The sequence below is a fragment of the Podarcis melisellensis genome (genome assembly GCF_964234715.1).
Source record: "Podarcis melisellensis genome assembly, chromosome: Z".
Classification (NCBI taxonomy): Eukaryota; Metazoa; Chordata; class Lepidosauria; order Squamata; family Lacertidae; genus Podarcis; species Podarcis melisellensis.
This window is the reverse complement of record NC_138547.1, coordinates 31876915-31904422: the sequence shown is the minus strand read 5'-3', so window position 1 is coordinate 31904422 and position 27508 is coordinate 31876915. Positions and strand designations below refer to the sequence as shown.

General features: G+C 44.6%; 1 protein-coding gene across 1 annotated transcript in view; it reads left to right on the top strand.

The window, feature by feature from the left end:
• Nucleotides 1-27508, top strand: part of MID2 (midline 2) — a 204949-nt gene that overhangs the window by 123088 nt on the left and 54353 nt on the right. The window lies entirely within an intron of this gene.

Genomic DNA, 27508 nt, shown 5'->3' with positions numbered 1-27508 from the left:
GTATTTGTTCTGTTAGCACAAGGAGTTATGCTTTCACAACCCATACTCCCCCTTCCTATTCCTCTCCACATATGCACCCTATGCCCTCCCCAGATCTACTCCAGAGGGTTCGAGGGAACCCCCAGAACAGATTTTAGGGGGTATGTGGAGTGAACATCTGCTGGAGAACAGGATAAAGGGCCACTGGTTTGATCTGGCAGAGTTGTTCTTATGCGCTTATATTCAAATGGGATAGAGCAGGGTCCCTAGAGGTGTGTTTGGAGTAGCCAAGCCAGGGGATTTATTTTCTAAGTAAATTTTGTAGCTGGCATCTCTTTTGGTCCTTCTGACAAAACTTGAGCACTTTGTCAAGTTCTCCAGAACCTCAGGAGATTTTGTGGCGGGAGCTGAATGTTCTGCTTATCGTTGCTCCACAGCCTGTCCCCCCCCCCCTTATTGGTGAATTGTGTCTTGTTTTTCTCTCCTTATAATGATTTTTTTAAAAAAATCCCATGCATGCCCCCTCCCCAGGAAAAAGACACTCCAAAACATAAAGGAAAAAATACCAACTGTTTGAGGAAGAAGGTTGGAGGTCCTTGCTATCCGAACTGCCACACTTTAGGTAATGAGATTCTGCTAAGCACCCCTTGGGCATCCCTATTCTTGAAGTGTCACCCAATAAACAAAAGTATGAGCAGACTTTAAGAGGAACATAATTGGTCCCCTTGTGTTGCTGCCAGCCAACTCTCCCTCAAGCTGATTAATGAAGTGTTTCTTGCCCAGGACACTCTGTTAACTGCCGAGGGTGTGTGGTTGGAAAGAACGCAAGGCTATATGTTCTTCGGCCCCTAGCCCAGGCCTTCAGGCAAAAGTCCAGGGTAAACTCACAGCAGAAATGTTGCCTAAAGTGGGATTTAGCTTTCATTTTGTTGTTCAGCGTCCTGTACCTTTGTTTCTGGGTAGGCACTGCAGCTGCCTGGAATCAGGCTGTTGTTGATAGCTTCACTGCTGTCTTTCGGCCAAGTTGTTGTAAGCGGATCTTGCAGAAGCCAAAAGGAGGAAACATCAAATTTGTGTATTACTATTATTGTAATAAACAGCCAGGTTGTTGGTCTGCACATATTGCACCTGTGCTCTGGAAAATGTGCTGGCTGCAGATCAGCTACTGGGCCATTATTCAAGGTCTTGTTGTTAGCATACAAAACCCTGAACAACTTAGGACCAGGATACCCAAAAGATTGCTTGCACTTGTAGAGACCTATAAAATCACTTAGGACATTGGGGGAAATTGTGCTCATAGCACTACATCCTACAGAATATCATAGGGCAATGATCTGGAATTGTACTGTGGAATATTATCAGATCACTATCCAGAGCTGGCCATGAGACAAACCTTAACAAAAGATGGGGCTTCCAAAGAAATTTTAAGGACAGGATGCCATTTGTGGCTGTCTCTAGATCTGACCTCTAAGGTGTAAATCTGGAGTTCTGCTTTGGAAGGGAGAATAAATTTATCTGCAAAGAGCTTGACAGTGTTGTGGACCTGGCTGAACAACAACAAAAAAGGATGTGCTCTGAGTCTGAAGTGGCTTATCGCTTTAATGTGCGTGAGTACTGCCTTCATCTTCCAGAGTGAGGTCTTTGCAATCCTTGACAGTATCCTCTTGGAACTGCCGAAATCGCAGCAGGAGAAGCAGCCAGAGTCATGGTGTTTCCTGGAATGAATGTGCATTTTCAGCTATTCTCATAGTAAAGTCTTTGTCTCAACAAATTAGTAGATGAAAGTGAGACGCAACTTGCTGACATGTTATGTATGCGCATGGGAACTAGGGCATGGGGGCATCATAAAGCAATCTGCTCTGTTTCAAAATCAGAGTCCCCTGTTGGGAAGCTGCCATCTACAGTACTAGATCAGACTATTTGTCCTTCTAGGCCAGTTGTGTCTGCTCTGACTGTCAGCAGCTCGCCAGGGTCTTGGACAGAGGTCTTTTCATTGCTTGCTACTGGGTCCCTTACATGGAGATGCTGGAGATTGATTCTAGGACCTAAGGCATGCAAAGCATATGTTCTGCTATTGACCTATGTTTCTCACCTTCTCAAGTGTTCATGACTGTGTATTCATTCCTGCACAAATGATTGATTCAAATATGAGGCTCTTTTGTGCTTAAGCCTTGGAGAACTGCCAGATTCTAGAGAGGTGATCAATCAACCATATTTCATGATGTGCAAAGATGGTCTAATTTCTTTAACAGCAGATGTGCCAGCTCAGTAGCCCATTGATGAGATTGCTTATTGATGAAAGCATCAGCTCTGGCTCACAAGTTTTAGCTCCAGAGTAGTTGTTGCTGCTGCTGCTCTTACAGCAACAGCAGCAGCAGCAGCAGCAGCATCTGAACATAAAAGGCTTACAGCTTCTTTTCCCTTGCTTGTGCTTCCAGCCACAAGGATCCTTCCTGAACCTTCTGCTGTACAAAAGAAACCTGGAAGGGCCATTGATAACCCTGAAGTCATTCTACAAGAATGGGAAGTACAGAAAGCAAGGCATCCTTATATATATTGAACGCATGCAACCATATGGCCATTGCACAGCAAATGCTTTGCATATATGAGGTTCGAGTCCAGAATTAGATGTGGCATTTGAAATTCAAGATCAAATCTCCCGTTTCTTTAAAATAGCTGTGGGCAGGCAGTAGGGAACAAGATTTGGACTGTAGTGTTGTGGGAGGCTTTTTCCAAGCACAAATCAAAGGTGTTTCAAGATCTCATAGCATCTTGACACTTCAGAATGAAATTTCGGCTTGTGAAAATTTTCATTATGAAATATGAAAGAAGTCCCAATGCAGTCCAAGTACAGCTTAGCCAAGTACAGGATAATAAGCCCACCTTATTATCCCTTATTAACCCAGTAGATTGTTTCTGTCTGTTGGAGAGTTTCCTCTGCAAGTTCCAAAAATCTCCTGCAGTAACGCAGAGCAGGGCTTTACGTGTGGCTGCTCCTGTTCTGTGGAATAGTATTGCTGTTGATATATGACAGGCGCCCACTCTCTGCACTTTCAGGAAACAGTTGAAGACAGTTTCTTTCGACAGGCTTTCCCAGCTGGATAAATAGGTATTCACCATGAGTGCTTGATAGAGGGCAATAGAAGTGCCTTAGCCATGGATTTATGTTGGACCATCCACACATCATTTGACTTTCTTAGTTGTTCTGTGATACTTCCCCAATGTTACCCCATCATTGCCTTCTGGAGGGTCACTCCTGTACTATAGCAGGGCAGAAGATAAACTGGAACATTTGTGGTATAAAAAGGGAACAGACACAAACTGATTGGAAACAGGCGCATGACCACCCCTAAACCTTTGCAGGTGCAAATAAATTTTGAAAGCACTGTCGTGTATAACTGCCCCGATACCATCATGAGCGCAAACCATTGTGAATGCACAATAAAAGCGATGTCTGGAGGGACCCTTAATCTCTGCCTGCATTTGGAGCTTTCCTCCAGTTTTGTGGTGTGTTGTTTTAATTCTGTATCCTGTAAGAGCCAGTCACGCAGAAAGGCAGCAAACTGTTGCTCAGTGTCGGGCTTTAACTGGAAAGGAAGCAAGATTATTGATGCCGTGGTTTATATCAGCATTTGGCTTTCTTCCGAGTAGCTGGGGAATCTGACTAGGGGAAAAAAAAATAAGCCTGCATCAAATTGACCCCTCCGTCTGTGAGACTCAGGTGGATCGATATGTCATTTTCTCTGCTGCTAATTTGGGTGGGTGGGTGGAGGGTGTGGGAGACTGCAAGGCACAACATTAAAATAAAAAACGGGGCCAGAGTGGGCGGCAGGGGGGAGGAAAAGAGAGGGAAACGGTGCTCAGGAGAACTACTCAGTTTCGCTGCCACGTGAGGAGGAGATAAATCGGGTTTTGCACTTTGGGAACTGCTCCATCTGGCTTTCCCAACCCATCTGCTTTCATTGACATGGTTTGGGAGCTGTGCAGTTAATTAGCTGAATGCCCCGATAGAATGCCTAAGAAGTTGCCACTTTGGGGGGTTGGGGTTGGAAAGGAGGGTTAACACTGCTCTGCGCTTCCCAGAGCAGCAGCAGCAGCAAATAAGGACAGTTGTTGACTTTATACCTGGCATTTACATAGCTTGTTTCCAAATGCTACACACACGCTATCTCAATAATCCTTCCAACAATCTTGTAAAGTAGGCTGGGGGGTGCAGGAGATGAGGATCTATTTTATGAGATACTCGTTTCCAAGTGCTTTTCACCATAGATGGTCACAGAGCAGGTCATCCAGCAATCTAGAAAATAATCCATGAATCTGAAAAATATGGTGTTGAAAGCAAACAAAACTTAGCGGTAAAAACATAAATTCAACAAATAAGCACAGCTTATTAGAATGCATGTCAGGGTATTGCTGTTGCACTCAGACACTGGAGAACAGGAGGTTGGGCTAGGAGGGAGTCCTAGCCTGATCAGGCCACTGGCTCTTACGTTCTTATCAAGGGTGGGGAGTATGTGGACCTCAAGATGTTGGACTGTAGTGCCCGCCAGCCTCAGACAGCCTGGTCAGTGATCGGGGATGCTGGGAGTTGTAGTACAGCAATGTCTGAACGGTCATGAGTTTCCTATTCCTACTTTAGAGTCTGTTATCTCCCCACTTTCCCACCCGGACCCAATATCAAGAAGGGCATGCATTTTCTGACTTAAGCAGGATGAAGAATGGAACTGCTGGGTAGCTCTCTGGCAGAAACTGTATGGAAAGCACTAATGGGACAAAAATCCAATATGTGCTAATTAGTCAAAAGCTCAATGAGGCACCCTGTACAACATTGCCATTCTGTAGAACGCTTTGGCTTCTCACTCTTTGTCTCTCCTCTTTGCCCTGTTAAAATCAATTTCAATTCAAAGGCACTTCATTGACATGACAAGATACACAAGTGCCTCCAAAAATTATGGGGAAGTCTAATTCCCAAGGTACTGCGACACCTGTGGCTACCTGCTGAGGTGCGAATTTGGTTTGAAGCAGCTACTGTTCTTCTTTAACCTGCAGTCCTAGATGCCCTCTCGAGTGGTATTTGAGATCACAGCAAAAATAGCTGAGAAATGTTGTCCATTCCAGAGCTGATTAAAAAAATAAATAAATCACAGAATAATTCCTGCTTCATTCTGCATTCCAGTGCAGCTACATTGTACATATGGGTAAACAGCCCTAGATGGGTAGCACCTTGACTGGCAAATTCCCCAGTGACATGAAGCACATACTGACAGCATCCCTTGCAATGCTTGTAAGAACATAGGAAGCTGCCTTATACTGAGTCAGACCATTGGTTCATCCAGCTCAGTTTTCTGCACTGCACTGACCAGCAGCTCTCCAGGGTTTCAGGCAGGGAATCTCTGGAGATGCTGGGGACTGAACCTGGGACCTTTTGCATGAAAAAAAAAGCACCTTGGTGCTGTTCCACTAAGCCACAACTTTGTCCTTCTACTTCACATGTGTAAACACAACTGCATTGGAGTGCAGATGGAGTTGCCTTTTCATTAAGGATTGTTTCCCATGTATAGTTGCTGCACCAGACTTTGCCCTTGTTTGGTAGATATTTTGATTTCTCATTTTTCCAGTTCAGTTTGTGTTGTTGTTCAGCACTATTTCAGCATTTCTCCTAATATGCACATTTTTTTTTGCAAAGTTTCCCTAATGCATTTTTAATGTTATTTTCAGTAACATGCATTTGTATTGTACTGGGTTTGCAGGGGAGCAAGAATACCTGAAAATTCCTGGGTCCCGAGTTTTCCCCATAATTTCTGAAATTAATAAAGGTGGGGTTTGATCAACCGATTTAGCAAGGCCTAAAAAAATAAGTCAAGGCAGCTTCCGCAGGAGTTTGGCTTAGGGAGGTGTCATCAAAGAGCAAAGACAGGTGATGACAGATTCATTACCCTGACAAAAGTTGAGACTTTCAGCATCAGACAATAAGGGTGTGTGGAGTTCCTCCCCTAGCTGCAATGTTAGTTAGCAAAATGCAATAGTAGAGTTGGGAGGGGTCAGTTGCCAGGGTGACAGCGGGTGTGATGTCACCACAGGAAAAAATGTGCCCTTTTAAACAGAGGTTTTTGAGCAAGGGTTTTTGGGAAGGGGGGAGGAGCCAGAACTCCATTCAATTCTGTCTGGGAGAGGCTGAGTAGCATACGTGGCTTCCACTCTGGAACCAAGCCTGCTGAAGCTATGAGAGGAACAACAAGAGACGCTCTTTGGGTGTAAAGTTCTCCACTTCGTCAGACGTAAATATGTATGAATAAACCATATTTTATAAAGACACAGCTGTATCTGCCATGCCTCATTCCAAAGAACCACAAACCCTGGTTAAGTGTCAAGACTGCTGGAATCTTGCTACCAGTAGGTAGAGAGTGGGGTGGTTTATAACAATCTGCACACTTTCCCCTAGGATATGCATCTTTGTACACATTACTTGGCTGGAGAAGGTGCAAAATTCGGAGAAGGTGGCAGCAATTTGGTTCACATATTGTTTCAGGAAGTGCAAATTCAATAAGTTCGCCTTTAAATGCAAAGTGAATTATTTCTCCCCATCCCTAATGTCAGGGAAATGGAGATAAACTGTTGGCTTTAGTAGGAGGGCGTGGGTATACCTCTCTGGTTTGGATGCTGAAATATGTAGTCACATTTTGAGCTGGCTGTCGTGGATCTGATTCCTTCTTGGTTTGTGTGTGTGTGTGCACTCTCTTTGCTTCAAGCATGTGCATTCAAGTGAGAAACAAACTAGGGAGAAGCTCTAAGTGGAGCAACTACTGGGGGGAAGAGCTTGTTATTGCCAAGCACTAAAGAAAAGCAATGAAAGGAGCTGGATGTTGCTCAGCAATCACCAAGCCCATAAGCCAGGCTTACATGTACTCTGTGATTGTACCACCCAAGTACAGAAAATGATACAGGGTACCTAATTCAAAGTCCTGAGAAACTCACTTCTCATTCTAATTTCTAGTCCCTAGGATTGAAGTGGTGTGAGCTGCTTCTGGCCACATGGTCTGGGAGCACATGTTAAAATTTCCTTTGTGAAATTTATCAGGCCTTGGTCTGATCACTGCCTGGATGAGAAACCACATAGGAACCCCCATGGATATTGTCTTGAAGTTCATGATGAGAGGTTGGAATATGGAGGCACTGTAAATGTCAGACGCCAAATGGAGCCTGAGCAGGATTTTCAATGGACAGGAGGCAGAGAGCTATTTAATATCCTGCAATAATTGACCACTCCCCATACCTCGGAATAAGCAGAGTAGTGCAGTGAGAGAGAACACATCTATCCTTGGTTTACTGTGTCTTAATTCTACCCATGGCAGAACTTGACCTGTATTTCGTTTGCACACAGCTTGGGTTTCCTAGGTGTAACTCCCCCTCCCCAGTGCCCCCAATTTATATGTTTAAAGCACAGGGTGTAATGTGCACAGACTTGCCTCACAGCACACAAGGCATTTGGTCTCCCTCTTTTGTGCATTTAGCCTCTCCCAAAAGGGCTCTAGGAGAATGTACAAAAGCGCTCTTCCCTTTCTTTAAATTACGAGCCAGTGATATATTGGAGGCCCCTTCTTTCTGCTCCTGAAAAATGATTGGTCTTACTTACTGGAGCATCCTCTGGCCATGTCATTGCATTTATTAAAGCCATATTTTTCCTCCCAGACATTCTGCTGGAAAGGCTTGGCCGACAGTCCCCTTGGAGTCCTTCTCAGCTGTAGTCCTGGCACTTCTCTTTAACCTCCATTGCTTTAGTTACTGGCAGTTTATTAATGTTGGTCCCTCCTGCCGGTCTCCCAACTCGCAAGTGTTATATGTTGGCTACAACTCTTTGCTTCCAAACAGTCTGCTGTGATGTGCTAAATGTGTGCTTAACACCCAGCAGATGAGGTGCTCCTTTATTTATAAGTGACAAAGCTTGCTGCAGGTTCTCATGGCGTCCCTAAGTGTCTGTAGACTGTCAGGAATCACTTTTGGTGGGATAAACCTATTAGGATTGCTGTGCCCTCGGAGCCCCTTCCTGCCCGTCAGCTGTTCAGCGGTCAGCAGCTGAGAAGGAGAAGGCCTTTGATGCTGTGCAAAGTGTTCAAATGTAGCTCCTTCCTCTGCAATAGTGAAATGCTTCAGCAGAGACCTAGGTTCCTTGCAAATATGCAAAAATTGCCCATGCATTTTGTAATTTGATGCATGCAATTTTCGGGATACAATTGCATTTTTGAGTTTGCCTTCTTTTTGCCTCTTGCACAATTGATGCAGAAAAAAGGAGAGGTTTTTTTTTAAAGGAATAAACAAACCACAAACTCCATAAAAAGCATATGAAGAAAATGGAAGGTGAAGATTATAATAATTAAACATGGACTTCTATGTGCATTGGATATAGTATATGTGTGTGATTGCTTGTGATTGTATGTGGGTGTGGTTCTGACCCTGCCGGCTACTGGAATGGGACTTCCTGTAGATTAACGCAGCCTGATAATGGTTTCCCACCCGTGTGAGCATTTGAGGACAAAATACTTACAGAGGTGGTTCAGACATGAATGCCAAACCATGGTTATGTGAATGATTCTTTAAGGAACCCTAGGCTCACATGCTCTTGTAAGCCACAGTTCCCTGTCTCCCTTCCTGGTTTTTAAGAAAGCCGGAAAATATAATCTAATACCTTGGTACCTCAGTTTAAGAACAGCCCTGTTTACGAACTATTCAGTTTACGAACTCCGCAAAACTGGAAATAGTGTCCCGGTTTGCGAACTTTACCTCGGTCTAAGAATGGAATGGTGGAAGGGCACTGGCGGCAGGAGGCCTCATTAGGGAAAGCGCACCTTGGTTTAAGAACGGCTTTGGTTCAAGAACAGACTTCCGGGGCGGATTAAGTTCGTAAACAGAAGTACCACTGTATTTCATTAAAACTGGCCAACTGATTCGTTGCTTTCCCAGCGTGCCAAAATTGGAATCTGCTATTTGTTTTGGGTTTATGTCTGAACCAGCCCATGGTGTCAGATGGCAGGAAGTGAAGTAAAGCAGATAGCTGTTAGGGACAGGGCCTTCTCAGTGATGGCACCCCAGCTTTAGAATTGCCATCCCATAGGGTTTAACTTGGTGTCATTGCTATGTTTTTGGCACCAGGCCAAGATAATTTTATTCACCCAAATTTTTCATGTAACCTATGTTTTTATAGCCTTGGCTTCTCTGTCTATTCTTGCGTTCCCATTTTATTTCTTCCTTATGAAAAAGAACCGCTTTATGGTGTTTTGAAACTGTATTTTATTACTTTAATTTTCTTTATGCCACCTAGAGAAAATACAGTATTGGATTGCTGTATTGTGAGTGAACATATAAATATGGTATAATAAAATAAAATAAAAATAATTCTGACAGGAACCTGGATGTTCTAGCCAAACGTGCTTCAGACATAGGCGGGAAATGCAAGAGGAAAGGTCACCAGCTGATGTTAAGGGGGATTGGCATGTTCATAAGTGAAGAGGTGGTCTTCTAAGGTATCCTGGCCCCAAACTGTTCAGGGCTATGAAGGAAACAGCAAGTTGGAGCTTGGGAATAAATTGGTCGCCAGTCCAGTGGAGCTCTTTTAAATAATATTTAGGTGCCTCTTTATTTTTAAACACCTGAGTACAGTCTCAAGGATTTGAATATATTTTCTTATCTCTTTGCCTTCCTCAGCACGCAGAGAAGTCTTTAGCGCTATCGCTCTTGAAAGCTCCAAACCCCCAAGGCAGACTCCCGCACCCTGCCGCCCAAAATAATGAGATTTCAGAAACAGATATCAGTCTTCTTTTTACTTGCCTCTAGGTGTTACTGGAACAGTGCTTTTGAGTTTTTATATGCAATCAGGAGAACCTAGAGCCCTTTTTGAGAACTAAATGTTGATTCTCATTATTACAGTGTCTTTTCTTTTCTTTTTTTTGAGGAAGCACCTTGAAAGATGGCTGTGAAAATTAGAACGGCTTCGAGAATTCACATTGCAGCAAGCCTCTGGGGTGAAATGGGTCAAGTAGCATTGTCAGTTTTTAGAGTTCTGTTTATGAGGCGACTGTAGCCCTACATAGGCGTTACAATCCTAGTGCGAGTAATCACAGTGGGGGTGAGAGCGCTAGTTCTGCTCCTCCCCCCAATTGTCTCAAGTGCCTTCCATGAATTGGCGACAGTCTGCAGTGGGGAGTCTTCTGCCCCCGTTACACCCTCGAAAATGTCCAAAAATGTCCCGCACATGTATGGCTGTGCATTCTTTGAATGCGCACGAAACAGGAGTTGCCTGTACAACAAAAGCAATTCAAAACAGGGGGGAGGGGTTAAAACTGTGAATAATGCACAATACAGTAGTACTTCGGGATGCGAACAGGATCCGTTCCGGAGCCCCGTTCACATCCTGAATGGAATGTATGATGCGACGGTGCGTCTGCATGTGCGCAGGTTGTGTTTTGCCGCTTTCGCGCTTGCGCGTGATGTCATTTTGAGCGTCTGCGCATGCGCAAGCGGCGAAACCCGGAAGTAATGTGCTCCGTTACTTCTGGATTGCCGCAAAGCGTAACCTGAAAGCGCTCAACCTGAAGCACATTCAACCTGAGGTATGACTGTACATAAAACGTTTGCCCAATGACACAAATAAGGACAAGTCTTACCACCTCCTCTAAAAGGTGAACACCACCAAGGAGGCAAAGAAAGCCATGGGGAACAAAAAGAGCTTAGCCTGATGCCTGAAGACTGACAAGGATGGTGCCATGTTCATCTCCTTCAGGAGAACAATTATGCATACAGGGGCGGGGGCACCACTGGAAAGGCCCCTTCTTATGTTGCCACGCTTCAAACTTCCCTCATGTATGGCACATGGAGAAAGAGCCTCTGATCAAGACTGTAGAGGTCAGGCTGGTTCATATCATATGGGAAGACACAGTCCTCGAGGTATTACAATCCTGAGCTGTATAGGATTTCAAAGGTCAAAATTAGCACTTTGAATTGAACCAGATGCTAATCAGTACCGAGTGCTATCAGAACATAATTGGTGGAATATGTTCAGACCTTCTGGTCCCAGTCAACAATCTGGCCGTAGAATTCTGCGCAAGCAATTCCACTGCACTAGCAATTTCAATTAAGCAATCTCACACTGAAATTATCTCAAATGCAGATGAGCTCTGTTCTCTTTTACATCTGGTCACCCTAGATTTGTGATAGATGGTGACAGAATTCACCCTCCCCCTCCTTGCGCTTGGGCAAGGAGAATTGTACTATATGTGGAGCAGTGAGACAAACTCCCAAAGAGAGATTCGTTGTTGTTTCTGATTTTGATGAGCCTCAAACAACTTGGAGGAATCTGTTTTTCATTAAAACGGCTGTTAGCTTGCAGTGAATTGCTGTTCAGCATAAAACAGGCTGCTTTGCACTAAGCCATTCATGAAGAAAAGCAGGTCCCTTGCAAATTTTTGTGTGCTTGCCTGGGTATGTTGCTTCTTGGAGAATGCTCCCCACGAATTTTGTTTCATTAGCTGCATTAGAACATTAAAGAATATCTGTCCCTGTTTCAAAGCTGAAACTTCTGAGCTGCCAAGCTGGCGATGAGAGAGATAATTAGCAAGTGAAATGTTCAGTGTTTTTAGTCAAATTATGCACTTAATAACATTGAGTTGTAAGAAAACATGATTGCAAAGGACCGTAACCAGCTGGCTTTAAAAAAAGGGGGGGGAGATCAATATTGGTTTGTTTAGAACAGCAGATTCAACTCAGTGAAAACAGCAAACATACTATGTACCCCTTTGCTTGCGTGGGGCATGTTTAAATAAATACACTTGGTTAAACATTGTCACAGAGTTGGCAAAGTCTTTAAATAATTCATATTAGAACAGGAACAAGGATCAGAGAGAATCCTGATAATTACACAAATGATGTATTGTCTTCTTGACCAACCTGTCCTAATTTGATGCCCTCCAGATGTTCAACTGCAGCTCCCATTATCTCTGACCATTCACTATACTAGCTTGACCTGATGAGTCCAAAACTTATTGGCAGGTGGGAGAAACAGGATGGGGAAAGCTATTGTAGAAGGTTTCAGAGCCCAGTGTATTCCTCTCTTCTCCTGCCCCACCTCTGAAGTTTGACACAACAGTTTGCCTAGGGACATGGAGACCTCACTTCTTTCTCCAGGGTGGTGACAGGTCATGACTCATGCCTCCTGAATCTGGTGTAGACTTGACATTGATATTTTGGGGCTGGCAGGATTTTGCTTGGAGTACCACAGTGTTCCCAACCCTATTAGCAGCCTTGGAAATGGATTGATGTCCCCGTCCCCACCCTAGTGCACTACTTTCAGTTGTTAGGTGTGCACATAGGCCGACACTGTATACCAGGATATTTTGTGACTGGTGGGGTGGACGGTACGGAGACCAGAAGTAGATAGAACCAGAGCTAATGGGAGGCACTTCCACATTGCTTACTGCAGTGTTTCCCAACCTTTTTTGGGCAAAGGCACACTTGTTTCATGAAAAAAATCTCGAGGCACACCACCATTAGAAAATGTTTAAAAAATTAACTCTGTGCCTATATTGACTATATATAAAGTAACTCTCTTTAATAGGAATCAAATAAACACAAAGAAAGTATTTTATAATTACTTTATTATGAAATAGTCAGTAAACAGAAATATGAAAAATTATAAAATACTTTATTCAGTGCGCAACCTGGGCCACAGCCCCCCCCTTCCTCCCGACCCAAAAATTGTCTCTGTCGGGAAGCACTTTAAAATGACTGGCTGATTCCAAAAAGCCCCCCCCCCTTCCCGCCAACAGCAAGCAGATGGGAAATTCCTGGGCCCCCGAAAGCAAGATCGTCCTTCAAACTACACCCCGCCCCGCAATCACCTTGGGTGCAACTTCCGTAATGTTTGTGCAAACCTCCTTTTCCTGGCCGTTTTGCCCGTCTAAACGGCGCGCCTCTCCCCCTCCCGCGTCAGTGACACCAGTGACTAAACGGCAGCCCCTGGAAGCTGGCAGTCATCACGCACGCACGGCGGAGGGAGGCAGGCGGGCGGGCGGCTGCCCCCTTTGGCTCCGAGGCGGCTAAGCGCCACCGTCCATCCCCCCACCCCGTCCGTTCCCGTGATCGGAGCCCAAGCGTGCGCACGGGGGGGAAGGAGGGCGCGGGGTGGGTGGAGGCGCTTCCCTGCTTCTCTCTCTCGCTCGCTCGCTCTGCTGCTCCCACCGCCCGGGAAGGAATAGGTAACCTTCTGCCCATGAATTATGCACCGTGCGCAGAGATTCCTGCGGGCGGGCGCCGCGATCCACAGACACTCCCCCGCCCAGCTTAAGAACGAGCATGTCCCCCCCCATATTTTTTTGTTTTGTTTTCTAAGCGTCCGTGCAGATTGCGTTCTCCTCCTCCTCCTCCTCCTCGCGCGGATCCAGAGGGCTCCTCCGCTTCCCAGCCCAGCCTCTTCTCTCCTTTGCAGTTCGACGGGGGGGGAAAGATGGCGCCGTGTCCTACTTCGGAGTGAGTGTGTGTGGCCAGCGCCAGCGAGGAGACCCAAGTTAGGCAGAGGCTTTCCGCGGGGCGGAGGCACAGGCCTTAGTGACTCCCACGGCACACCAGGCAACGTCTCGCGGCACACTAGTGTGCCGCGGAACACCGGTTGGGAAACACTGGCTTACTGCATCATCATCATCATTTATTATTTAGATGCTGCCCATCTGACTGGGTTGTGCCAGCCACTCTGAGAGGCTTCCAACAAATTTAAACATCAAGCACAGTAAAGCATCAAACATTAAAAACTTCCCTATACAGTGGTATCTCAGGTTACATACGCTTCAGGTTACATACGCTTCAGGTTACATACGCTTCAGGTTACAGACTCCGCTAACCCAGAAATAGTACCTTGGGTTAAGAACTTTGCTTCAGGATGAGAACAGAAATCGGGCTCCAGCAGCAGCAGGAGGCCCCATTAGCTAAAGTGGTGCTTCAGGTTAAGAACAGTTTCAGGTTAAGAACAGACCTCCGGAACGAATTAGGTACTTAACCTGAGGTACCACTGTACAGGGCTGCCTTCAATGTCTTCTTAAAAGTCATATAGTTATTTATTTCATTGACATATGATGGGAGGGCATTATCATATCACATTCTTTTCTGCAAACAGTTTGTTGCACAAGAGCACCAAATCCACTTTAATTGTGCAACCTGAATTGGCTGGTATATGACTGAATACAGCAGGCATAGGCAAACTCAGCCCTCCAGATGTTTTGGGACTACAACTCCCATCATCCCTAGCTAACAGGACCAGTGGTCAGGAATGATGGGAGTTGTAGTCCCAAAACATCTGGAGGGCTAAGTTTGCCTATGCCTGGAATAGAACCTGCAAAACAGCAACTTTCTAGAGCAGTCCTGGATTTGTCTATCTCAGTCCTGTAAGCTCAGACTGACAGTGGCTCTCCAGTAGATGCAGATCTTTTTCATTACCTTATTCTTTCACAATCAGAGGTTATAAAACCCCAGGATTAAACCTGGAACCTTCTTTATGCATGTGATCCATCGCCAAGACCCCTAATTATAGAGGCAGGAGAGCAGGCCTATAGCTCTCCTACTTAATATAGTGGAATATGCCAGGAATTGAAGCTACAGTCTACCTTGCTTTATGGAGTCTCCTTGCTAGGAGGCTGGGAGGCATAACTGAAGAGCCTCCATTCTATACAAACTTGAGTATATTAAAATAAAAAACCTCCACAGGGAAATCCTCCTTTGCCTCTGGACAATGCAATATTAATGAGAGATCGTTTTCATGACACATGGCACAACAGGTTGCGAGTGGTTTCTTATAAAATGTATTTCTCTCTCTCTGAGTGGAATGTGTATTTTTTAAAAATGGAAATGTAATGTCACTTTAATTATTGATAGCTAGAAATACACGTCCACTGTGTGTCCGCAGATAGTTTAAATTGTTTCAAATGGGCTGTTCCCATGCTAGTCTGGGCTGCATTTTTGCTTCATTAATACTGCATAAAGGAGCACTCCGTGGGAAAGATGGCAGCCGACCAGTGGTTCGCACAAAAGGCGCTAGAGAGAAGCGAGCCTGGAATCTGCCTTCCATCTCCTGAAGGTGGATCGCCCTGGACCTTTTATTGACAACAGATTGCTTTGTGCTTTCCCCCCAGAGTTTATTATCATGCTTACCATTTGGTTTCTCTTAGTTTCTCGCTTTTCCCCGTCCTAAGTTCAATTCCCCCCCCCATTTCCACACCAGTTTGCAGACTGATTTTTAAATACCCCTCATGAAAATTTATCTGTATGTTAATATGAAATTCTCCTAATGCGCACATTTTTGTATGCAGTTTTCCCTAATACACATGTTTTTGCCAAGCAGCCCCACCCCCCAATATAATGCATTTTTGTATAGCATGTTTGCTAATACATGCCTCTTTGTGTACACCAGACCATGGTATGTGTATGTTTATGCATACCTCTTGGCTGTAGAACTGCAGGAGAAAACCACAAAGCGCATATTTCATATGACGGCTGTGTTTTCTTTTGTGTATTGTTTCAGGAAGTGCAAATTAGGTTGGTTTGCCTTTGAACGTGAACTGAATATATATTCTCCCCCCCCCCCACTCCTTACCTGAGACTGACTCTTTATTCTGATTAGTCACTCAGGACGGAAGGCTGGAATAAAACAGCGCAAGACTTACTTAGTGTTTTCTGCTTAAGCCACTTTGAGCCAGGAGGGGTATGAGTCACAAACATCTCATACCCCCAGGCTCCCTTTTTGTGGAGAAATGCAATTGTCATGGTTTGTAGGTGTGTGTATGTGTGTGTCAGAGAAAGGGGGGGGGGAGAGAGAGAGAGACAGAAAGTTGGAGTGTATGCCTTATGAAAGGATATGTGATAGGCATCTTCAAGTACAGTGGTAAAACCTCTGGAGGAACTTTCTGATGGTAAGAGCTGTTTGACAAGTGGAATGGACTCCCTCAGAAGATGGAGACCTCTCCTTCACTGGAGGAGAATCATATGATTCTATGATCCCCAGTGCGTCTGTGTGTAGTTATTAATTCTTTATTTGGTGCCATCGGTCAGCATGGTGCTTACAGCGTTCAAGAGGGCATGTTCCTTGTCACGAAGAGCTTACAGTCTCAAATTCAGTACAGGGGACATAACAGAGGAATGGAGGTGGAGGCAAGGGCAAACAATGAAGCTTGTTTCAGTTGCATGTGCTTAGACCAGGGGTGGGCAACCTAAGGCCCATGGGCCACAAGCGGCCCATGGGGGTTGTTTAACCGGTCCATGGACCCCGACACCTGCTCAGGGACCCCCGCTGCCCACTCAGTCAGCTTCTGTGCGCCGTGCTAAACCGGTGCGGAATAGAGCGGGGACTGCCTTCCGCGATGCTGGCCGGCTTCCCATTGGCTGCAGGAAGCTCCTGCAGCCAATGGGAAGCTGTGCACACCTTTTCCGCACCGGAACGAGTGCCGAAAATGGCATTTGCGCATGCGTGTACACACACACTCCGATTCCGCCATGGCATATGCGGATCCGTGTACTGTCCCAAGCCACAAAAACTTTGCCAACCTCTGGCTTAGACTTAGTTACAGTCTGAGTTATAGTAAGGCATGAGATCTAAGAGGGCTGTGCCACAGGCTTTGGAGAAGGGATCTCAAGAGTGTTATGTGGGGTAGCTCAAAGTACGTAGAGGAGCAAGGAAGAAAATGCCATTTGACAGAGCAAGAGACCTTCGATGAATGGAAGGTGGTGAGGTTTCAAGAGTGAAGATATAAAAGCAGGGAGGGATATATAAAAGAAGAGAAATAAGTGTGATGAAAGCCATGTAGGGCCTTGAGTTGTTATGGAGACAAGGTTTGTGAGAAAGGCCAAGTAACGTGTAATCTGTTCCAATTATATTTTTTCCGGACTTTATGCTCTAACTATAAAATCTTAAATTTGGACTGGTAATGTGTAGGAAGCCAGTGCAATCCCCAGATTGTTGGTGGCAAGGGGAAAAATAGGTAAAAGGAGAATTCCTGGATGCCTAGATCCAAGTTTGGGGCAAGTACTTTTTGGTGAGAGCACCAGCAGAGATTTAAAATAACAAAATATGCAGCAAAGTGAAGCATGGAAATATATAGGCTGTTAGACTTATAAAATGGCCCATTCTAAGTTCCTTCCAAAGTCCTCCTCTTCCCTTAGCACAGAAAAAGAAACCCCACACACATTTAGTAAGTTAAAAATGATTTACTTACAAACTCTCCTATGTGCATTTCAGGAAAAAGTTACATAGGCAATAAATCTTGGCTTAGTTACAAAGTGGTGAAAGTTCCTAAATTATTGGTACAGTGGTACCTTGCAAGATGAAATTAATTTGTTCTGCGAGTTTTTTCATCTTGCGAATTTTTCATCTTGCGAAGCACGGATTCCCATAGGAATGCATTGAAAATCAATCCATTGAAAAAGGAAACAAACTTGCAGGACGTTTTCGTCTTGCGAAGCAAGCCCATGGGGAAATTCATCTTGCGAAGCAACTCAAAAAATGAAAAACTCTTTCGTCTTGTGAGTTTTTCGTCTTACGAGCCATTCGTCTTGCGAGGTACCACTGTATAGGAACTCAATAGTGGCTTGTTAGAGTCATGTGGTCTGAGCTTGAAGCAACCAGCTCATATCTGTTTACACAGAGCATTTCTCAGGCAGTGCTTTTTTCAGGGGGTACTCAAGGGTATGCAATACCAGCACTTCTTTTTGTTGTTGTTAAAAATGTGGCACTTACTGTGACAACTTCATGGCGAGTACCGGCACCTATTTTTCTAGGGGGGAAAGCATTGACTGAGGGTGAACAAAGGCCTTGATTATCTTCCTCCCAAAGTGAGGGGGAGTGATCTAGTCAAGCCGTGAAAGGTATTAATCCCTTTGTGTGTTAATCAGATTTAAGCCTGTTGGTTATGTGAGACTGGTTATCCCACAAACATTATGTACAAAAGGTGTGCTGCTGCATTCTGCAGTAGTTGCAGCTTTCAGACAAAACATAGTGCAATAATCCAGTCACATGGCTACTAATGCATGGGCCAATGTAGTTAAGCAAAGCTAGATAAAAAAGCAGGGTTGTACCCAATCCCAAGTTGTACTCAAGAGTAGATCCACTGAAATTAATGGACATAATTGACTTGTTGTTGTTTAGTCGTTTAGTCGTGTCCGACTCTTCGTGACCCCATGGACCAGAGCACGCCAGGCACTCCTGTCTTCCACTGCCTCCCGCAGTTTGGTCAGACTCATGTTTGTAGCTTTGAGAACACTGTCCAACCATCTTGTCCTCTGTCGTCCCCTTCTCCTTGTGCCCAACATCAGGGTCTTTTGCAGGGAGTCTTCTCTTCTCATGAGGTGGCCTTCTCTTCTCATGAGGTGGCCATTCATATCAATGGATCAACTCTAAGCAAAGCCTATACAGGCTCACATTATCAAAAAATGATTGCTTTTGTTTTTAAAACAAATTTATTTGGACTTCATAAAACACAGGTGCAACATAAGAAAATCTTGATTTCTATTTGCACGTGCTTGAATCTTAGCTTTGCAGTAATTAATGAAAAGTCACTAGTTTTCAAAGAAGAAAAATATTATAAGTTTAGACGGGTGGGCAGGCTTGTTACTTGAAGAGCTCCAAAATAAGAAATACTTCGTGTCAATGCAAGAAAATGATGCATTACTTGTTTCAGAACTTTAACAGCACTTCGTTAGAAAATGCAGTCCTAGTAACATATTAAATTAAAGTTGCTTTTTGCAGATATGATTCATCTCAGAAATAAAGAAGCTTCATAAATAAGGAAGTCATTCCTTGAAATAAGGAACCAGGTTGGAAAGCCCAGATGTGGGGATCTGAGTAATTACACCCACCCACTCACCAGCTAATTAGATTGAAGGATAGCAAGGCCATATATTAGAATTGGGTTGGTGACAAGTTCCTACAAAACAGGTGGCAAAATGGGGGGGGGCTCTGCTTTTCACACCAAAATAGTCTCCCCCTGCTATTTTTTCTCCTTTTTTGGGGGGGGGGGGAAATGTCTGGAGGGAAGCAGGGTTCAGCACCTCCTCCTGTCCATTCCTTCTTGCTTTAAATGGTTCCATTGCATTCTCCATGTTGGTGTGACTCATATTCTACTGCACAGTTATATGTAGTTTGTTTTGGAGGGAGCCCACACCAGTGTACATTCAGTAAACTGGTTTCAGAAAGATGGTGCAGGTAGCAAAGTGTTCACCTGTGTCAAATGCAAGCTTTAGAACATAGGTAGGCAAACTAAGGCCCAATCGCCTTCTAAATCTGGCCTGTGAGTGGTTTAGGAATCAGCATGTTTTTACATGTGTAGAATGTGTGCTTTTATTTAAAATGCATCTCTGGTTTATTTGTAGGGAATAGGAATTCATTCATATATATTTTTTAAAAATATAGTCTCTCTCCCCCCCCCCAAGGTCTGAGGGACAGTGGACCAGCCCCCTGCTGAAAACAAGCAAGCAAACAGACCAGCTCCACCAAATGTTAACAGTATATGAAGTGGTGCCAAAAACCCAAACTGGAACATTTGTGGCAAGAAAAGTTGCAAGATTTCAGCAGGAAGTAGCACTAAATGCACTGATAGGAATTGAAGCCATATGACCGCCCCAATTTTTTTGCAGACGCAAACAGTATCAAACGTGGGTTCACGTCTAACTACCTCAATACCATCATGAGCACAAATAATCACGAATGCACAACAAATGGAGGGACCCTGTGAATATTTTATTTATGGGTGTCCCCCTAAAAACAGACTGATATTCATGTTTTCCATGGAAACATGGGTAAAGAAAGGTCTGGCTAGGCAGGATGATATCGACAACAAGCCATATTGCTTGTTTGTACTTGAGTAAATAAGGGACGTGGGTGGCGCTGTGGGTTAAACCACAGAGCCTAGAACTTGCCAATCAGAAGGTCGGCGGTTCGAATCCCCGCAACAGGGTGAGCTCCCGTTGCTCGTCCCTGCTCCTGCCCACCTAGCAGTTCGAAAGCACGTCAAAGTGCAAGTAGATAAATAGGTACCGCCCTGGCGGGAAGGTAAACGGCGTTTCCGTGCACTGCTCTGGTTCGCCAGAAACAGCTTAGTCATGCTGGCCACATGACCTGGAAGCTGTACAGCTCCCTCGGCCAATAAAGCAAGATGAGTGCCGCAACCCCAGAGTCGTCCATGACAGGACCTATCGGTCAGGGGTACATTTTACCTTTACCTTACTTGAGTAAATGCAGGACTCTGTTTCCCTTGAATGACCACCACTTGCATACATCTGTTTTACCCCCTCAGTTGCTGGTCTGAATCTGTCCCAGAGTTGCTCCTTACTGGAGACACAGTTCTATACTGAAAGTGGAACGACATCAGGGAAGACAAGGCACCCAGAATGCACAGCTCTCATTGTCTCTACATGCCTGGCTTACTTGGACAGTGAGCTGCAGAAGGGAGTCAAATGTCATCTTCCTTTTGCTTCTTCCAGTGTTTAAATAACACTGAAATGTTTTTTTGTTATTCAAGTACAGATTGTGTCAGGGAGAGTTGGTCCCAGCCTTCCCTATCTTTTCTGACAGCAGTCATCTTATTGGTCCATGTTTTGGCTATTGGAGCCGTCCTCAACTGGACATGCTTTACGTAAGAACCTAAGAACCCTGCCTGATGAGGCCAAAGACCCATCTAAGTACAGCATCCTTGTTACCTTAGTGGCCAAATTGGGACTTTGGGATGCCCACAGGCAAGACCTGAGTGCAGTTGTGATTCCCAACAGCTGGCATTCAGGAGCACACTTTGCCACACTTCAGCACCCCATAGAAACTATGCTTGGGGGTTCTTTGTACAGGCCAAATGCACACTCCCTTTCACTGCAATGTCTGTCTCCCAGTTAAGAATGTCAGATGAGTCCTTCTAGATCTAGTCCAGCTTCCTGTTCTCATGGTGTCCAAACACCTACAGGAAGCTCACAAGCAGAACTTGAATGCAATAGCACTCTTCCTACTTATGACACCCAGCACCACCTGAAGGGATAAAAGCTTTTTCTTTTTAACGAAGGAGCTTTGTGGAATGTGGTATTAGAGCAGCAATCAAATGCACAAACCTTTTCAGGGGAACTTTCGGCCTGGCTATCCTTATCCAACCTTCCCTGTTCCAGTGTGTGTGTATGTGTGCGCGCGCCTTCATCCCCATCTGTTGATGCTGTTAGGTTGATATAAAGGAAGTGCTGGATGGAACGGAAGACGAAGGACAGGGAGAATATGTAACACACTGATTCTCTAGACACCCCACCCCTTGATGATTCCATTGGATTGGATTGGATTGATCTTTATTACGGCCATTGGCCCATCACACGACAGTTTCCCATACCACCATAATGTACTTGAACCTCCAAATTTAAAACCTCCAAAACTTACAAAAAAACAGACAAGAACCAAAGCAAAACAAAAACAAAAGACCAACATCATACATTACAATAAATTTGTAACATAAACATCGCTCTCTGCTCATAAATTAATAGAAGACATCAATGGTGATATTACCTAAATACATCCTAAAACATAGATCATGGTTTAAAGGGATTATCCGAACCACACAAGAGTCCGTTTCTCTTCTTTAGGGATAGGACGCTGATCAAGAATCTGGCAACCATGAGTGATCTTAGGGGGTCATCATCATTTAATAGATATCTCAGTTTGGCTTCAGTCGTATCATCGGCAATTCCCTTAAGATATTGAGCAAGAAACTTGCTCCTGGCCGATAAGTGAAAAGCACAATCAAGAATTATGTGATGCAACGATTCCGGTGCCCCACAATTACAATCACATAAGAGCGATAACTGTCCATTGGAGAATCTATTTCTCAGCACGTTCGATGGGAAGGTGTTGAATCTTGCCTTTATAAAGGCATATCTATGAGCCGAAGAAGTTAAGGAATTCAAATAGTTTGGGAGCCTTAAGAGGGGTAATAAACCAAGGTTTAGAGGTGAGCAGGTACCATTGCCCAAGACCATTTTCTGCTGCAAGTCCATCTCCTCTAGTTTACAGGTTACTGTTCTTTTAGCTGGAACTATGTCCTGCTCTAGTAATTTGGATGGGGAGATTCCCATTGCCGTAATTTTCAGCTGTAAATTTTTTACCCATGGGCTCTGGAAATCATCTCTCCACATACATTGTATCAAGTACAAGTTTGGGAGATTGTGCCATAGAGATAACCAGTGACAAAGTATGTGCTTCCACAGAGCGTTTTCCAGGGATACAGTGTTAAGTTCCATGCGTAACGCTGTATTACTTACACAGTTGGGCAGTTTCAATATCCCTCTTAAAAACTGATTTTGAATAACCTCTAGGTGAGATAGATTGACAAAAGTCCCCCAAATTGAGATGGCATAAGCAATTGTCGGAATCACCTTGGCCTTGAAGACTTTCAACGCCGATGGGATATGAAGGGCCCCATCGGTGAAGAAGAATCGCAAGATCGCCAAGGAGATAGCTTTGGCTCTATTTGTAACATAGGCTACATGGGCCTTCCATCTAAGGTTATGTTGTAACCAAACTCCCAAATATTGGAATTTATAGACTTGTTCGATGGCTCTCCCATCAATTTTCCAATTATGGAGTTTCCGGCTCTTTGAGAAAACTAGTATCTTAGATTTCCCATAATTAATTGTAAGGGAATTTGCGTTACAATATGATCCAAAAAATTTCAAGGCCCTCCTGAGACCTACTCTAGAAAAGGAAAGGATGATTGCGTCGTCCGCATATAGTAACAAAGGGCAGCGATAAAGTGCTAGGCGGGGTGCATGAATCCTTTCTTGAGCCTCTATTAGGGGAGTCCTCATGTCGCTTATGAACAAATTGAACAGGAATGGAGCCAATATACAACCCTGTCGGACACCTCTGTTAATGGGAATTGAATTGGTGAGATCACCCTCCGGGGTGAATCTCACTCTAGCCGCTGAGTTCTCATGGAGTTTGATTATTAGCCAGAGAAGCCTTCTGTCGATGCCCCAGCGGGTGAGTTTTTCCCAGAGGATGCTCCTGGGGATACTATCGAATGCTGCCCTTAGGTCAATGAATGCCACACAGAGTTGGCCACCCTTTGGGGTGGAATATTTCCAGGCAAGATGCTGTAAAATTAGAATATGATTAATTGTTGACTGTTTGGGGCGGAATCCAGCTTGTTCGGGCCCAATTAATTTTTTCTCTTCGGACCATTGGATAAGTCTGTTCAGCAGGAAGCGGGCATACAGTTTCCCCACTATTGAGAGCAGACTGACACTTCTGTAATTCCCCGGGTCATCTGGTGAGCCCCTTTTGTGGATTGGAACGATAACAGCGTCCTTCCATACTTCCGGGATCATTCCAGAGTTGTTAACGGCATCGAAGATGGTCGCCAGGACTTTGGCCCACCAGTCCGCGTGGTATTTTATAGCTTCTGCCGGGATCAGGTCTGGCCCAGGTGCTTTCCCTGTTTTGAGTTTAACGATCAAATCATGGATGTCTTCCGGATCGGTGGGGGGCCAGAGGGGAAGCTGATCTTGGAATTCATCTCTTGTGTTAGCAATACTTGATGATTCCATTTTGGAGCTTTTATGTAGGCTGCTTTGGTCTTCCTCACCAGTCAGAGCCGAAATCACCCTGCTTTAGCCAGTCAGTCATTCTGCTCTTCCTTTCCTACCCTTTCAAAATCATCTGTGATAGATTATTTAGGTTCTTGGCTGGTTCTGCATGTCTCATCTTCACACCTTGCTGTGTTTTATAGTTTGTCGGCATTTTGTTTCTACCCAGACCCAAATGCTTTGTTAGATTGACAATGCTTTCAGTAGTAACATCTGTTGAGCTAAAAGCAAAATTAATTTGGGATGTATGTGTCATCACCCCAACAACTGACCTGGCTGTCTGGGGCTGATGGGTTGGTGTTGCAGTTTAGCACTATCTACCTGGAGGGCTCCAAGATGGCTATCCCCTTTGTAATGAATATGAACAAGACGGCAGATCCATGTGATGCTGTCAGGCATCAGGGAATCAGATCCCTCCATGATAGGCTGCCAGAAATAGATAGACAAGGAAAGTTCTTACCAAGGTATTTTATTCAATATTCACACAGAGAGGCTTAGAAATGCAGCCTCTTGGAGTAATGATGATGCTCCGAATAATCACCACCACCCCTTCTCTCCTCAATCGTCAACAGCACCACTCACCTTACGGTGGCCACATAGGGACATTTGTCTCCAAGCCCTTTGCTCTCCTACTTTTATTGCTCCCCGGGTTCTGGGAGAAGGGGCATCTGGAATGCTTTCTAGTGGTAACATGTCAGCCAGCTGCTCCGGCTCTGCCTCCCCCTCCTCCTCTCCCATCTTTGCCCCTCATCTACCTCTGAGGTATGACCTCCTGCAAACCACTGTTGTAAATCTATACTTTCTTCCTCTTCTCTGGAAGGTTCAGGCTGCAGAGGCTGTCTCCACCTTTTCTTCTCTGCCCAGTCCCTGACAGATGCTGGATTTCTTGCAGTCATGGCAATTGAAGCTGGCTTTTAAATATTTTATCAATGTTAACTCAATATGTGAATGAATAAAAGTTGTAGTATATTGAGGACCATCTGGTAATACCTTCCTTCCTTCCTTCCTTCCTTCCTTCCTTCCTTCCTTCCTTCCTTCCTTCCTTCCTTCCTTTCTTTCTTTCTTTCTTTCTTTCTTTCTTTCTTTCTGTTCTTCTCTACTTTTCTTCTGCCCTTCCATCTTTCTTCTTCTTTTCCACACATTAAATTAACTCTTGTGGTGTTTATGGAGATAGATGAGTGTGCCTAAATGTATCCAAGGTTCAAAGTATCTTAACAGGGAGGAGCTTCTTTATGGAAGAAGATCAGAGCTGTAAAAGATGGATAGAAAAACCTTGCAGGTTTTCTTCTGATTGATGTGTTTGCGTTACAATTAATAATCTCAAAAATAAAAAGGAGGAAGCTAGCTGGTTCATTGTAGTGTGAAGTTTCCTAGGTAATACTCTGCTTTATCAGATTTGTGATGTTGATTTGCGAAGGTTGATGGGTTATGGCTTTGTGGAAGAAAAGAAAACAATTTACCAAGGCGGAAACCAAAGGCTGTGTTGCCTTGGCGCAGAATTTATTTTCTTTTTAGCACACTGTGTATACATCCCTGACTGGAGATAACAGGAATGCAAAGACCACATTCTGGTAGCTGGGGGGCAGACAGGAATAAAATGCATAATCTGAATATTTACTGGTGCAACAAAGCATGAATGCTAAGCAATTTCTACAGCAACAAATGGGAGGCAATTATATTTTACAGCACTAGAACCACACATAACCCCTTATTTAAACATAGGAATCACAGCCAGGTTTGCTAACAAACTCAAAAGTTCTTGTGCCTTAACCGACTTCCAACATTTTTGATGGTAACACAGGAGAAGGGAGGTGCCTAAAAACCTGAAATCTGTTTCTTTCCCCCATCCTCAAGTTTGATATGTTTCATTTCTTTTACATATAAATGGAACATTTTCTGTGGAAAGAATTAAAGAACTGGGGAGGGGGTCTTGATTCCCCACCCCCACCCCATGTCACTGTTTTTACTTCGCACAAGTAAAATCAAACTCCTCATCCCCACCCGCTCCAGAGTGATGGTGAGAGGCTGAGGCCTACATGCCTCCACCCATTGTGGAATTTCCGCACCTAAAGAAGGCTTAGCTTGGGCTTTGTACATACTAAGCACCCCCCCCCCCAAGAATCCTGGGAACTGTAGTTTGTTAAAGATCCTGGAAATTGCAGCTCTATTAGGGCTAAATTACAGTTCCCAGAGGACACGGGTGGTGCTGTGGTCTAAACCACAGAGACTAGGGCTTGCCAATTGGAAGGTCAGCGGTTTGAATCCCCACGACGGGGTGAGCTCCCGTTGCTTGGTCCCTGGTCCTGCCAACCTAGCAGTTTGAAAGCACGTCAAAGTAAAAGTAGATAAATAGGTACCACTCCAGCAGGAAGGTAAACGGTGTTTCTGTGCACTGCTCTGGTTCGCCAGAAGGGCTTAGTCATGCTGGCCACATGACCCGGAAGCGGGACGCCGGCTCCCTCAGGCAATAAAGCGAAATGAGCACGCAACCCCAGAGTCATCCGCGACTGGACCTAATGGTCAGGGGTACCTTTACCTTTACAGTTTCCAGGATTTTTGTGGGGTATGCTATAACTGCACTTTCACTGAATGGTGTGTTTGCAGCCTTGGACTGAGATCAAAAACTAGATTCGCCTTTTATCTCCCTTGGGTCCCTCTGATTCCTGTGGATTCCTGACTCACAGGCATCAAAGCAGGGCTGACTCTAAATTTTGAGGGAGCTCTCAGTAAACTGCCCTCTGTTAATCTCCTTTAACTCTGCGTACATTGTGACTCAGAAGTGTCAGGCAGCGGAAGGACCATAATGGAGCAGACATGACATAGCATCAAGGGGATTGTGAGAAAACTTAACTGGCAACTCCCAGACTCTCTTGAGGAGAAGCCTTGTCTGGGGCATTGTGGGAAATAAAATGGCCACTCCTAAACTCAGCTGCCTGGTGTGTGTTGTGGGGGAGGAAGGCTGAAATGGGGACCCAAGGCAGGTATCAGTGTTGGGCCTTGTCAGGTTGTGGGGTACTCCTTCCTGTTTCTTGGCCCCATCTGGGGGACCTGTGGCCCTCCTGATGTTGCTGAATTACAACTGGTCATTGTCTATGCTTGGAATTGTAGCAAAGCAACTGTTGGAGGGCCAAAGGTTCCCTATTTCTGCTCTTAGTTCTTTTGAGAAGTCTTAAAAAAGAAGAGGTTCAGACCACCTTTCTCCTTTGCCTGTCCTTCCCTCTTTCCCTCAATCTTACCAATTAAGCATATCTCAGATCCATTTATTATTACGTTGTATTTTTACACCATGTAATTTCATCACATCTTTTGATCCAGGGAGAATCTGAAGTCTGTAGGTCAGAAGGGGACTAATTAGGGTTGAAAAGAACTTCTGCTGAGACTAACCGTCAGAATAGACAGTGGGGGGGGGCTACGTAGTTCAGTCATCTTGACTACTTCTTTTTTGTAAGGAGTTCTTAAATTCTTCTCAAAGCTTTGTCTACTCTGTTTCCTTTCCTCGCTTCTGACATCCCTGTCCTCTTCCTGGACCATTTTTACATGGCTTCCTAGCACTCAGCCCACAGTTCATATGACATTGTGTAGGTTTTTGTTTCCCTCCTTTGCCAACTGACCCCTCACTTCCTTCCAGAACTGAAATTGTTTAATGCTCGAAAACCTTTACCCTCAGAAGTTAGCACATCCAAAGAATATTCCATTACAGCAGCTCAGCCAATAGCAGGAGAAAGTGGAGCTTTAAGAAGACATGCATATTTTTGTTGTATATAACTGCCCATATTTCGCTGCCCTGCATTTGAGCCTCCAGGGCTCATTGTTTCATTGATCTTGTTGTTTGTGACTTATTGATGTTTATTCTTTGTTCTGTTCCCCCCCCCCCTTTGTCTCCCCTCTCCTTTCT